Source organism: Ascaphus truei, chromosome 17 (genome assembly GCF_040206685.1).
Source record: "Ascaphus truei isolate aAscTru1 chromosome 17, aAscTru1.hap1, whole genome shotgun sequence".
Classification (NCBI taxonomy): Eukaryota; Metazoa; Chordata; class Amphibia; order Anura; family Ascaphidae; genus Ascaphus; species Ascaphus truei.
In genome coordinates this window covers 18,368,136-18,379,275 of record NC_134499.1, presented here as the reverse complement: position 1 = coordinate 18,379,275, position 11,140 = coordinate 18,368,136, and the positions used below count along the sequence as shown (strand labels likewise).

At 45.9% G+C, this 11,140-nt stretch overlaps 1 protein-coding gene across 2 annotated transcripts in view; it reads right to left on the bottom strand.

The window, feature by feature from the left end:
- Window positions 1–6,177, bottom strand: part of LOC142468056 (macrophage-stimulating protein receptor-like) — a 37,075-nt gene extending 30,898 nt beyond the window's left edge. For both annotated transcript variants that reach the window (XM_075574140.1, XM_075574141.1), the window contains exon 1: window positions 6,012–6,177. The gene's annotated coding sequence lies outside the window, so the exon portion shown is untranslated. The remainder of the gene's footprint in view (window positions 1–6,011) is intronic.
- Window positions 6,178–11,140: the final 4,963 nt, after the last annotated feature.

The following is an 11,140-nucleotide window of genomic DNA, read 5'->3' as shown; positions in this document are numbered from 1 at the left end:
TTGTATTTTGCTTGCAATGATATTGTTAACATTCATTTGCAGAATGTATATGGTGCATAGATTTTATGCATCATTTATACAATGTAAATGCAATGTATTGATTGGAATGTGAGGTTTTTCATTGGCATTTGATGATTTAGATTGTAAGATCAGTTAGGATTATTAAAGGAAATTCATTGTAATGCAGTGTGTCTGTATGGAGAAGTGTTATTTGTAGTACAGTATGGTTTTGATAACCCTTCTACATTTATTTGTATATTGGTTCATCATGTGTGTGTATACATTGTATGTATATATCTATATCTATATCTATATCTATATATACACACACACACTGTATATATAGTTGCATGATGAAGCCACTGTACAAATTCATGGGTGAAGGGTGGGTATCGGGCCAGTGTGGCTTAACCCCTTAATTACCTTTGCGGTTATTATCTGATAAGGTGTTTAAGGGGTTAATTGATATCTGAATGTACTTGCAATGTATTGGCTTTGTATTTGCTATGTATTTTGTGGGCAAGACAAGGATGTCGCTGGCGACGGAGACTTCTTATTGATGAGGTCAGTAGTACTTTATTTATTTGAATATGCTAGTTAATGTTTTTAATAATGGGCAATTAATCTATTATCCATATCTGGATAATAGTTATTTTGCACATTATTGTACTGTAGGTGTTGGGGGGGGGGGGGGTTATGTATTGAATGTATAGGCCAGGTTTATTTTTTTTACATTCAGGGTTTGTTCCGTGGTTCTGCGTGGGACCTCTGGAGACCACCTGTGGGTCTCCTCGGGTATCCCACGGATATCAGGCTGGTGGTTCCACGGGTGACACATGCGGGGATGAAGCAGTGGCCTCACATCTGTGGGGGCACCGCCGACCCGTAATATGCGGGGATGAAGCTGTGTAGTCCCACTTCTGTGGGGGCACCGCCGACCCATGGTGCGGGGATGATGATGTGTGGTCCCACTTCTGTGGGGGCACCGCGGACCCGTAGTGAGCACTTGTGAGTTCTCCAGACCCCCGTGGGAACCACCCGAGACCCCGCAGACACCTGTGGGTCTGACCCGGGGCTCCCAGACATCCGCAGGCCTACCGTGGGGACCCAATTGTGGCCCACGGTGACCCAAGGAGACCATCTGGGGGCCATGGCGCTTGGCGGGACCCACCAGCAGGCCTCCAGAACCTGTTTAAAAAGGGCTGCTGGTACCCTGTAGGTCTGTCAGGTGCCCCGCCAGCCCACCAGGGACTCGCGTGGGGCTGCATTATGAACCCTGTTTGTAAAAGGATAAATCTTGTATTTATGGGGGGGCACAGGGGGTGGGTAATGTATTTAATAAATATAATGATGCTTATTGTGGGGCTGTGTATTGTTTTTATTGTGGGTACTGGGGGTGGGGGGGGGGTTCCCCAATGGTATGTGGGTAGGCCTCCCTTGTGGGTAGTGGGTGAGGGTGGTTAGGCCTGACAGGGTGGGGGGTTAGTGTGGGAGGGTATGTAGGCATCCCGAGTGGTGGGTGAGGGTGGGTTAACCCCTTAATGACTGTAGCGGTTAATAACCGCTATGGTGATTGAGGGGTTAGGGGACATTACTTTGGATGTTTTAATTTTTGTCTCTGTTTTGCAGCAGCGGAGGGGCCATGGGCAGGATGGGGTGGTGGAGGGGGGGGGGCAACGGTATGTGGGTAGGCCTCCCTTGTGGTTAGTGGGTGAGGGTGGTTAGGTCTCACGGGTGGGTCATTGGCAGTGAGACGCTGCATTATAGTGTATGGACATTGGGATCCCCCTCCCCCTCCCCACATTTACATACACTGCACTCACAGTAACACAGGCAGGGAAGCTTAACAGACACAATGGGGGAGGGGGCTTTACATAGATTACAGTCAAGGCAGGGAGGTTTAACACACACATTAAAAATATGTATTTAATGTATTTATTGTTTATGTATTTTAAATACACAGGGGGTGTACTGTATGTTGTTTATTGCAATGTTTATTGGGGGCAAATGTCCCCAATAAACATGCTATTCTGCCTTAACCCTTCATTGCCTTAGCGGCTATCAGCTATGGTAATGAAGCAGCATTTCTGTATTTTTAATAATATTGTGCAGGAGCAGGGGGTCCCCTGAGCTTTGATTTCTGGCTCAGGGAACCCCCTGCTCACTGTACAATATTATTAAAAATACAGAAATGCTGCTTTGTTACCATAGCACATAACCGCAAAGGTAAGGAACGATTCTTTATTGATGTGTGTGTTTTATTTATACTGTAGATGTGCAGAGGGTCTCCGGAGCTGAACCGCTATGGTTTTAGGTCCAGGGACCCCCTGCTCCCTGAGATACAGGCCCCTTTAGGGGGTGCCGGTATCCCTCTGCTTGGTTTACATTCCGCGGTCACGTGATCGGGACCTTCAAATGCAGAGGGATACCGGCACCTCATAAAGGGGTCTGTATCTCGGGAAGCAAGGGGTCCCCGGACCTGAAACCAACGCGGTTCAGCTCCGGAGACCCCCTGCACATCTACACTATGAATTAAAATGTATTTTAAATTTATTTATATTCATTTATTTATTTATATTTATTTATTTTTTGGGCGGCTGCTGTGTGTGAGTTTTTTTTATTGTGGGTAGTGGGGATGGGTGAAGGGGGTATTAGCCCCAACTGTGGTTGTTTAGGGCTTGCAGGGGGATAGCGGGAGGGGTTAACCCCTTCATGACCGTAGCGGTATTAACTGCTACGGTCGTGAAGGGGTTAAGTGCACCCGCAACCCCCCCGCAAGTCCTAAACTCGCACCAAGGGCCAAATACCCCCTTTACCCACCCCCGCTACCCACAATAAAGCGGGCACGGTGGGTTAACCCCTTCATTGCCTTAGCGGCTATCAGCTATGGTAATGAAGCAGCATTTCTGTATTTTTTATAATATTGTGCAGGAGCAGGGGGTCCCCTGAGTTTTTATTTCTGGCTCAGGGAACCCCCTGCTCACTGTACAATATTATTAAAAATACATTCATGCTGCTTCGTTACCATAGCACATAGCCGCAAAGGTAAGGAACGATTCTTTATTGATGTGTGTGTTTTATTCATACTGTAGATATGCAGAGGGTCTCCGGAGCTGAACCGCTGTGGTTTTAGGTCCGGGGACCCCCTGCTCCCCGAGATACAGACCCCTTTAGGGGGTGCCGTTATCCCTCTGCTTGGTTTACATGCCGCGGTCACGTGATCGGGACCTTCAAATGCAGAGGGATACCGGCACCTCATAAAGGGGTCTGTATCTCGGGAAGCAAGGGGTCCCCGGACCTGAAACCAACGCGGTTCAGCTCCGGAGACCCCCTGCACATCTACACTATGAATTAAAATGTATTTTAAATTTATTTATATTCATTTATTTATTTATATTTATTTATTTTTTGGGCGGCTGCTGTGTGTGAGTTTTTTTTATTGTGGGTAGTGGGGATGGGTGAAGGGGGTATTAGCCCCAACTGTGGTTGTTTAGGGCTTGCAGGGGGATAGCGGGAGGGGTTAACCCCTTCATGACCGTAGCGGTATTAACTGCTACGGTCGTGAAGGGGTTAAGTGCACCCGCAACCCCCCCGCAAGTCCTTTAAATGCAGAGGGATACCGGCACCTCATAAAGGGGTCTGTATTTCGGGAAGCAGAGGGTCCCCGGACCTGAAACCAACGCGGTTCAGCTCCGGAGACCCTCTGCACATCTACACTATGAATAAAAATGTATTTTAAATAATTTTTAATGTGCCGATGTTTGCGCAGAGAGAGCAGCGGATCTCTCTCTGCTGAAAACACATCTCGCCCCCGCCGGCCCCTAGTATCATTGATGTGCATATACAGTACTGTATGTGTACAGTACTGTATGTTAGGGGTTATAGGGGACGGCTTCAAAGACAACAGCTCGCAAACGCCCCCATGCGTTTTTACACGGCATTGCAGTATTGCAGCCAGCGGGAATAAAATGCTTAAATCACAGCCGGGAAAATAACGCAATACACTCCGGGCGAAAACGATACAAAACCGCACATCACCGGGATATTCTGAAATTCGCGGAACTAGCCGAGTTAGAATAAAGTTGGTCGCCACTGTATCTGTGCCAGTCCTGCCCTAGCAGTGCCAGAAGTGTACCTGCACCAGTCCTGCCCTTGAGGTACCATGCTGTGTATCTGTGCCAGTCCTGCCCTAGAGGTGCCAAGATGTGTATCTGTGCCAGTCCTGCCCTAGAGGTGCCATGCTGTGTATCTGTGCCAGTCCTGCCCTAGAGGTGCCAAGCTGTGTATCTGTGCCAGTCCAGCCCTAGAGGTGCCAGGCTGTGTATCTGTGCCAGTCCTGCCCTAGAGGCAGGTGCCAGGTTCTGAATCAAGTCCTAAACTGTACAGGGACTCCCTTTAAAGCCAATGTGTGAGTATGTGCGGGGGGAGGGCTCGGCGTGCCCACATGCCAGTGCGGGTTCTAGGGGGCGCAGCATGCCCACGTGCCAGTGCAGGACACGGGATACGCATGCCGGTGAGGGGGGCTCCGTGTGCTAGTGTTTGGGTGGCACGGATTTCACATGCATGTGACCGGGGCCCTCCAATGTCGGCAGTCTTGCGATTCCCCTCCCCCCATTTCATACCTCGCGAGCCCCCTCTATTTACCTCCCTCTTCCCATTTTTTGTTCTCCCCTCCGTCTCACCTCTCCCAACCTTCATTAAATACCCCACTCTCACTCAATCCCTGCCCCCCTGCCTCACATGTATTTTCTCCCCTGCATCCCACTCTTGCTCCCTCCCTCACTCCCCCCACCCTCTCAATCCCTCCTCACACTCATTCCTTCTCCCTCACACAATTCCCCCCCCACAAAATACATACCAAAATATCCGACCCCTCTAAATACATACAAACAAATCCTCACACCCACAAATATATACAAATTGCCCCACCCCCCCCAATTAATTTTTTTTTAAATAATACATATCAACAAAAAAAAAAACAATACATAGAAAGAAAACTTAATGCATAGAAAAAAAACACTTAATATATATAAAAAACAATACATAGAAAAAACCCCAATACACAGTGTTCGACAAACCTATACATTTGCGCGCCCCGGGCGAGTGGATTTAACATCGTGGCGAGCTCCTATTGGCCCAAGAAGCACACGTTTGGTACTAGGTGGCGAGTAGATTTTTTTGTTCGGCGAGTAGATTTTTTGGTGATTTGTCGACCACTACATATAAACCCTTAGCTTGGGTGTCAGGCCTCTCTGGTCGGGCCCGCTAGCAGCAGGGGACAAAGCAGTTGGGCTGGACCTCTCGTGACCGCCTGGTCCCGGCTCTCCCCAAGTTGCAGGCCTCTCCCTCACTTTGTCCTATGCCGAGCGTCTGACATTGCCATGGCGACGCGTCTCCAGATGCCAGCTGAACCACGGTAAGTGCAGTTTACAGAGGCCTTCGCCACTTCCCCGGCACTTAATTTAAGTGCCTTCAGGCAGCACGCGGGGCCTCTGTAAACCCCGCGCCCCTGGAGTTAATCTGAGGGCACACCCCCCAGTTTGCACACCACTGGGTTAAGGAACTTTAATAGCATGTCTGAGAACAGATGCACTGTAAGTGTAACCCCCCCCGCAATGTGGTTATGAGATTGCTGTGAGGAGATAATAGCGGAATAGTGTGGGTTGGGCCAACCCTGTGTTGCCATGGGGATACTGATGTCAGAAGGGATATAAAAGATAGGGGGAAGGGTCTGGAAGTTCAGGTTCCCGGAGAGCAAGAAGAGAGGAGTCTCGGGGAGATCATAGGGATGTTCATAAAGTAATAGCACAGACCAGGCCCTCCTGCTTTATTATGTGGTAGATAGGGACAGTGCTCCTCTAAGTTAGGACCCCAGAAGAAGGCTGTCACGACAGATCAGGACTATCACACCAGGGATCAATTAGCCAGACAGAAACACAAGAGTTTCTAAAATTAATTAATTGAAAGAGAAATATCCATAACTATACTACAGATAAACAGACAACACATACCCAACTGGGGATACGCTGCAGAACTAGTTGCAGGGTCCCCGTTGCAGAGATTTCCCCTGTTCTTTCTTCACAGTGCTTTCATGGACTGGTTTTCAGGTCTTGGACCAGCACTGGCAGCTCTGAATCTGCAGCTGGAACTCATAACCAGAGCTGGAGCTGAGCTAGGCGTCTCCCTCCCCACCTTTTTATACCATATGCCCCAACATTGAAACATTCAAGGCCAGGTGCGGTCAATATTCCCCAGCCCCTGATTTGTTGTTTAAAATGCAACATAACTTTGGTTACATGAAAACTGTTACAGGGAAAGGTCACAGACAAGCTTTGCAACATTTCTCCTGAAAACAACATTAACCCGTAGTGCTGGAACCAGGTATATATATATATATATATATATATATATATAAACAAACATCACAGCTTGCACTCAATGTACTGGTTCATATAGACAGGTGCTAGTCTCAAATAATAGAAAAACAACATTACCATTCTCTCGTCCGGTAAAGAAAGACTGCACTCGGTTCAGTAATCATGAAAAACTGTATTGGGCATCTGAATAAAAAAGATAAGTCACCCAATCCGACGTTTCGGTCCTGGAATAGGACCTTTCTCACCCCCTTGAGAAAAACCAAATAATAAAATCAAATCCTATTTCCATTAGGAAAGCTCACTACACATTTCAGCAGCAACCCTTACTAACCCGGATGGATAGCTAAGCTCATTCCACCCCCAAACAGATATTATTGCCCCACACATAAAGTCTCTGAATACCAAAAATAAGGGTTTAGCTTATCTGTAAGTCCAACCGGCGATGTCACTGCTTCAGCACAGCTCTCTCAGCAGTGTCTCTCAGACTTCTTTTAACAGCCTCCATTAGCTGGGGAGTTCCTCTGTCTCATCCCTTCTCTGGGAAAAACTGTCTCTCAGTGCCTTGCTGCTTCCATGATTTTAAGGCACCTCCTGATTAATTAGCCAGCAGGTGACCAGCCAAGCCAGAGAGGATTAACTCAATGAGAGCTGCAAAATCCTATAACTGCACTATTCAGCCCCTAGAGGACAGCGATGGCACCACTATATATATATATATATATATATATATATATATATATATATATATATATATATATATATATATATATATATATATATATATATATATATATATATATATATATATATATATATATATATATATATATATATATATATATATATATATACACACACACACACACCCTGGTTAAAGGGTGCTAGAAACTAGTCATTCACATCTGGCTTTTTTGTCTAAATCCGACATTTACACACACACACACACACTTAACAAGGACTAATTGTAGTATAATGTAATACAATAAATAAACTTATGTCAAAAAACGAATGTTGTTCTTGCTAGGAATTTATTTAAAAACCATTTTAAGCGGGACTAGGGGCTGGGGGCGGGACTATTGTGGGGCTGGGGGCGGGACTAGGGCGGGGCTGGGGGCGGGACTAGGGGCTGGGGACGGGACTAGGGCGGGGCAAGGTGGCGAGTAGATTTTTTTGTTTGGCGAGTAAATTTTTGGGTGATTTGTCGACCACTGTGTATATATATGTATATAGTGCAGAATAAATTAGTTCTTCAGTATTAGGTGATACCTTTTTTATTGGACTAACAATTTATGTCATAGGACAAGCTTTCGAGAGTTATATCTCAACTGGACTAACACGGCTATTTTCTGCTTTATATATGTATATATATATATATATATGTATATATATATGTATATATATATATATATATACATATATATATATATATATACTCATACTCATAATACCAATGTATTACTGACAGGTAGGGGTAATGAAGAGCTTGACCTTTATTAAAAGCAGTCACATCCCAATAGGAAGTCTGTATCTGGAATGGATGAATAGTCCAGCAGGGAGCTGGTTAATAGCAGCTAGAGACCATTAGCCAGTCTCCACCTGGCTCATCAGTCAGGTAGAAAAGCCTCTTGCGTAAACTAATATGGTAAGTGCTGTCATAGAGGGGTCCCAGGGAACCAGCCCCTCTATTCCAGGACACAGCGGTCACTGGAACCCGCCAGAGGGTGCACCCCATGGACACCAACCCAGACTGAGGGAAAGAGCCCCTGCTTACAGGTACCTCTTTGGACATTGGGTCAGAGGCTGGTAAGAGGCCTATCCTCCCAACCCTGCAGTTAGGGATTGGGAAAGTGAGTTAGCCCTTACACAGGGTTAGGCCTGTTTATTTATTTGTATGCTTCTTTAAAGAGATTGTGTGAAGATACGGGCTAAATAAATCCATGGTATATTTTCCTCAAATATGTCTCCCTGTTTATAACTCTGCATATGTCTCCTACAGTATGCCACAGAGGGCCTCAGGAAAGAGGGCTCCCGGGTGTTGGAGGATCGGATCTAATCTCAGATCCACATTAATATACCTCCTCAGTCTGTATGGAAGTGGCAGTTCCCAAACAGGCCAAAGGTATTGTGGTCACTTGTGATGGACCAACCATGATCAATGGGGCCTAGTGTGGGTGTAGTGTAACCAGGGTAATATCGATGGATGATCCCGAAGCAACAAAGGGAGGGCCGGGTTCCAACACGTAGAACAACTAAGTGACTGCACCTCCATTTCAGTGTTAAAAGTGGGCACTAACGGAAACGCCGTATTTATGTACGTTGATTATAAAACCAGGAGAACTTTTTCATGTGTGTGTGACACAGGCCCGGCTTGATGGCGGTGCCATGGCACCAAACCCCGCAGTTATAGAGGCCCCACACAACAATAAAACTAATCGCCATGGGAGAGCGCAGAGCCTCTGTAACTCTCCTACCTTCTCCTTCGCCATCTCTTCCTGCAGGGTCCCTCATCACGGCGCTGCGACGTCATATGGTGTCGCGTTGCCATGACAACGGGACATGTGACATTGCTATGACAACGGGACACCCTGCGGTGCCGCACCCTGTAGTGCCGGGTTGCCAAGGCGACGTCACATTGTCATGTCAACGTGACGCCATTTGACATCTCTGCGCCATGATGAGGGATCCTGCAGGAAGAGACGGAGAAGGTAAGAGACCTCACACGATATGTCCGTGCACACAGCCCCGCGATATTCCCAGCTGGCACTGCGTGTGAGCAGTCTCCATGCTAGGGGACACAAATAAAAGACTGTTATACTACAGTACAAAAGTTCCTGGTGCCCATTATTTTCCATCGTTTCTACCTCATCGTCCAGCCATCTGAATCCAGCATCCTGAGTCAAGGTACTCACCCATACTGAGTAACCAAACACAGTACATGATGTAATCTCCCCGGGCAGGGAGGGTTGAATAAAGAACCCCAACCCTCTCTAATAGCGGGTCTGAGATCAGATTCATTGTAAGGAACCCCAACCCTCTCTAATAGAGTGACTGAGATCAGATGCATTGTAAGGAACCCCAACCCTCTCTAATAGCACGTCTGAGATCAGAGGCATTGTAAGGAACCCCAACCCTCTCTAATAGCGTGTCTGAGATCAGATGCATTGTAAGGAACCCCAAACCTCTCTAATAGCACGTCTGAGATCAGTTACATTGTAAGGAACCCCAACCCTCTCTAATAGCGCGTCTGAGATCAGATGCATTGTAAGGAACCCCAACCCTCTCTAATAGCGCGTCTGAGATCAGATGCATTGTAAGGAACCCCAACCCTCTCTAATAGCGCGTCTGAGATCAGATGCATTGCAAGGAACCCCAGCCCTCTCTAATAGCGTGTCTGAGATCAGACTTTATTATGTTATTGACAGGTATAGTGTCCTTGTTAGTTGAGATCCCTAGAGGAGACTAGAGGAGTCCAGTACAAGTCTCTTGGTATGAAACGGCATGTGACAGAGTGCTTCTGTAACGGGGATTCCCCGATGCCGGTGGTTCGGATCTAAACGCGGATCTGCATTTACATTCCTCTCAGGGTGAAATGAAAGTGGCAGTTACCATAAAAACTACATTTATTGGGGTCACGTATATAGAACCCACTAGGATCCCCAATTGGCCTAGTATTAGCGGGAAAATGAATAGGGATGTACCTAGTCAACAAGAAGGGGGGCCCGGGTATTAGCACAGTGAAGAAACAAGATATGTACCTCCATTCGAGTGTTAAGAGTGGGTGCTGATCAAAGAACCGTATTCATGTATGTCTGATATAAAATACAGTGCAACGTTGTCAATATGTCAAGGAGCGGTCCCTGTGTGTTTTGGGGACACGAATAAATGACTGTTGTAATACACATGTTCCTGGCGCTCATTATTCTACAACCTTACTACCTCATCGCCCAGCAGCCTGAATCCAGCACCCCGAGTCAAGGTAACCCATGCAGATTAGCCATATCTAATACATAGTTACATAGTAGATGAGGTTGAAAAAAGACATGCGTCCATCAAGTTCAACCTATACTAAATTTAGACGACACTTTATCTTATATCTATACTTACAGTATATTGATCCAGAGGAAGGCAAACAAAAAACCCCAGTGACACATCATCCAATGACATCTCATAAGGGGAAAAATAAATTCCTTCCTGACTCCAAGAATTGGCAATCTGATTAATCCCTGGATCAACATCCTTCCCATATTTACCTATTTGGAATATCCCTGTATACCTTTCTAAAAAGATGTCCAACCTTTTTTTGAACAAATCTATTGTATCTGCCATCACAGTCTCCATGGGTAATGAATTCCACATTGTAACTGCCCTTACTGTAAAGAACCCGTTCCTTTGTTGCTGGTGAAATCTTTTTTCATCTAACCTTAAGGGATGACCAAGAGTCCTTTGTACTACCCGTGGGATGAATAGTTATTTTGAAAGCTCCTTGTATTGTCCCTGAATATATTTGTATATAGTTATCATATCCCCTCTTAGACGTCTCTTTTCTAATGTAAATAAATTTAATTTAGCCAACATCTCCTCATAAATTAGATTGTCCATCCCCTTTATTAATTTGGTGGCTCTTCTCTGCACTCTCTCTAGTTCCATAATGTATTTTCTAAGGAGTGGTGCCCAGAATTGTACTCCATATTCAAGGTGTGGTCTTATTAATGGTTTATAAATGGGCATAATTATGTTTACTTCCCTTCCATCCATTGCCCGTT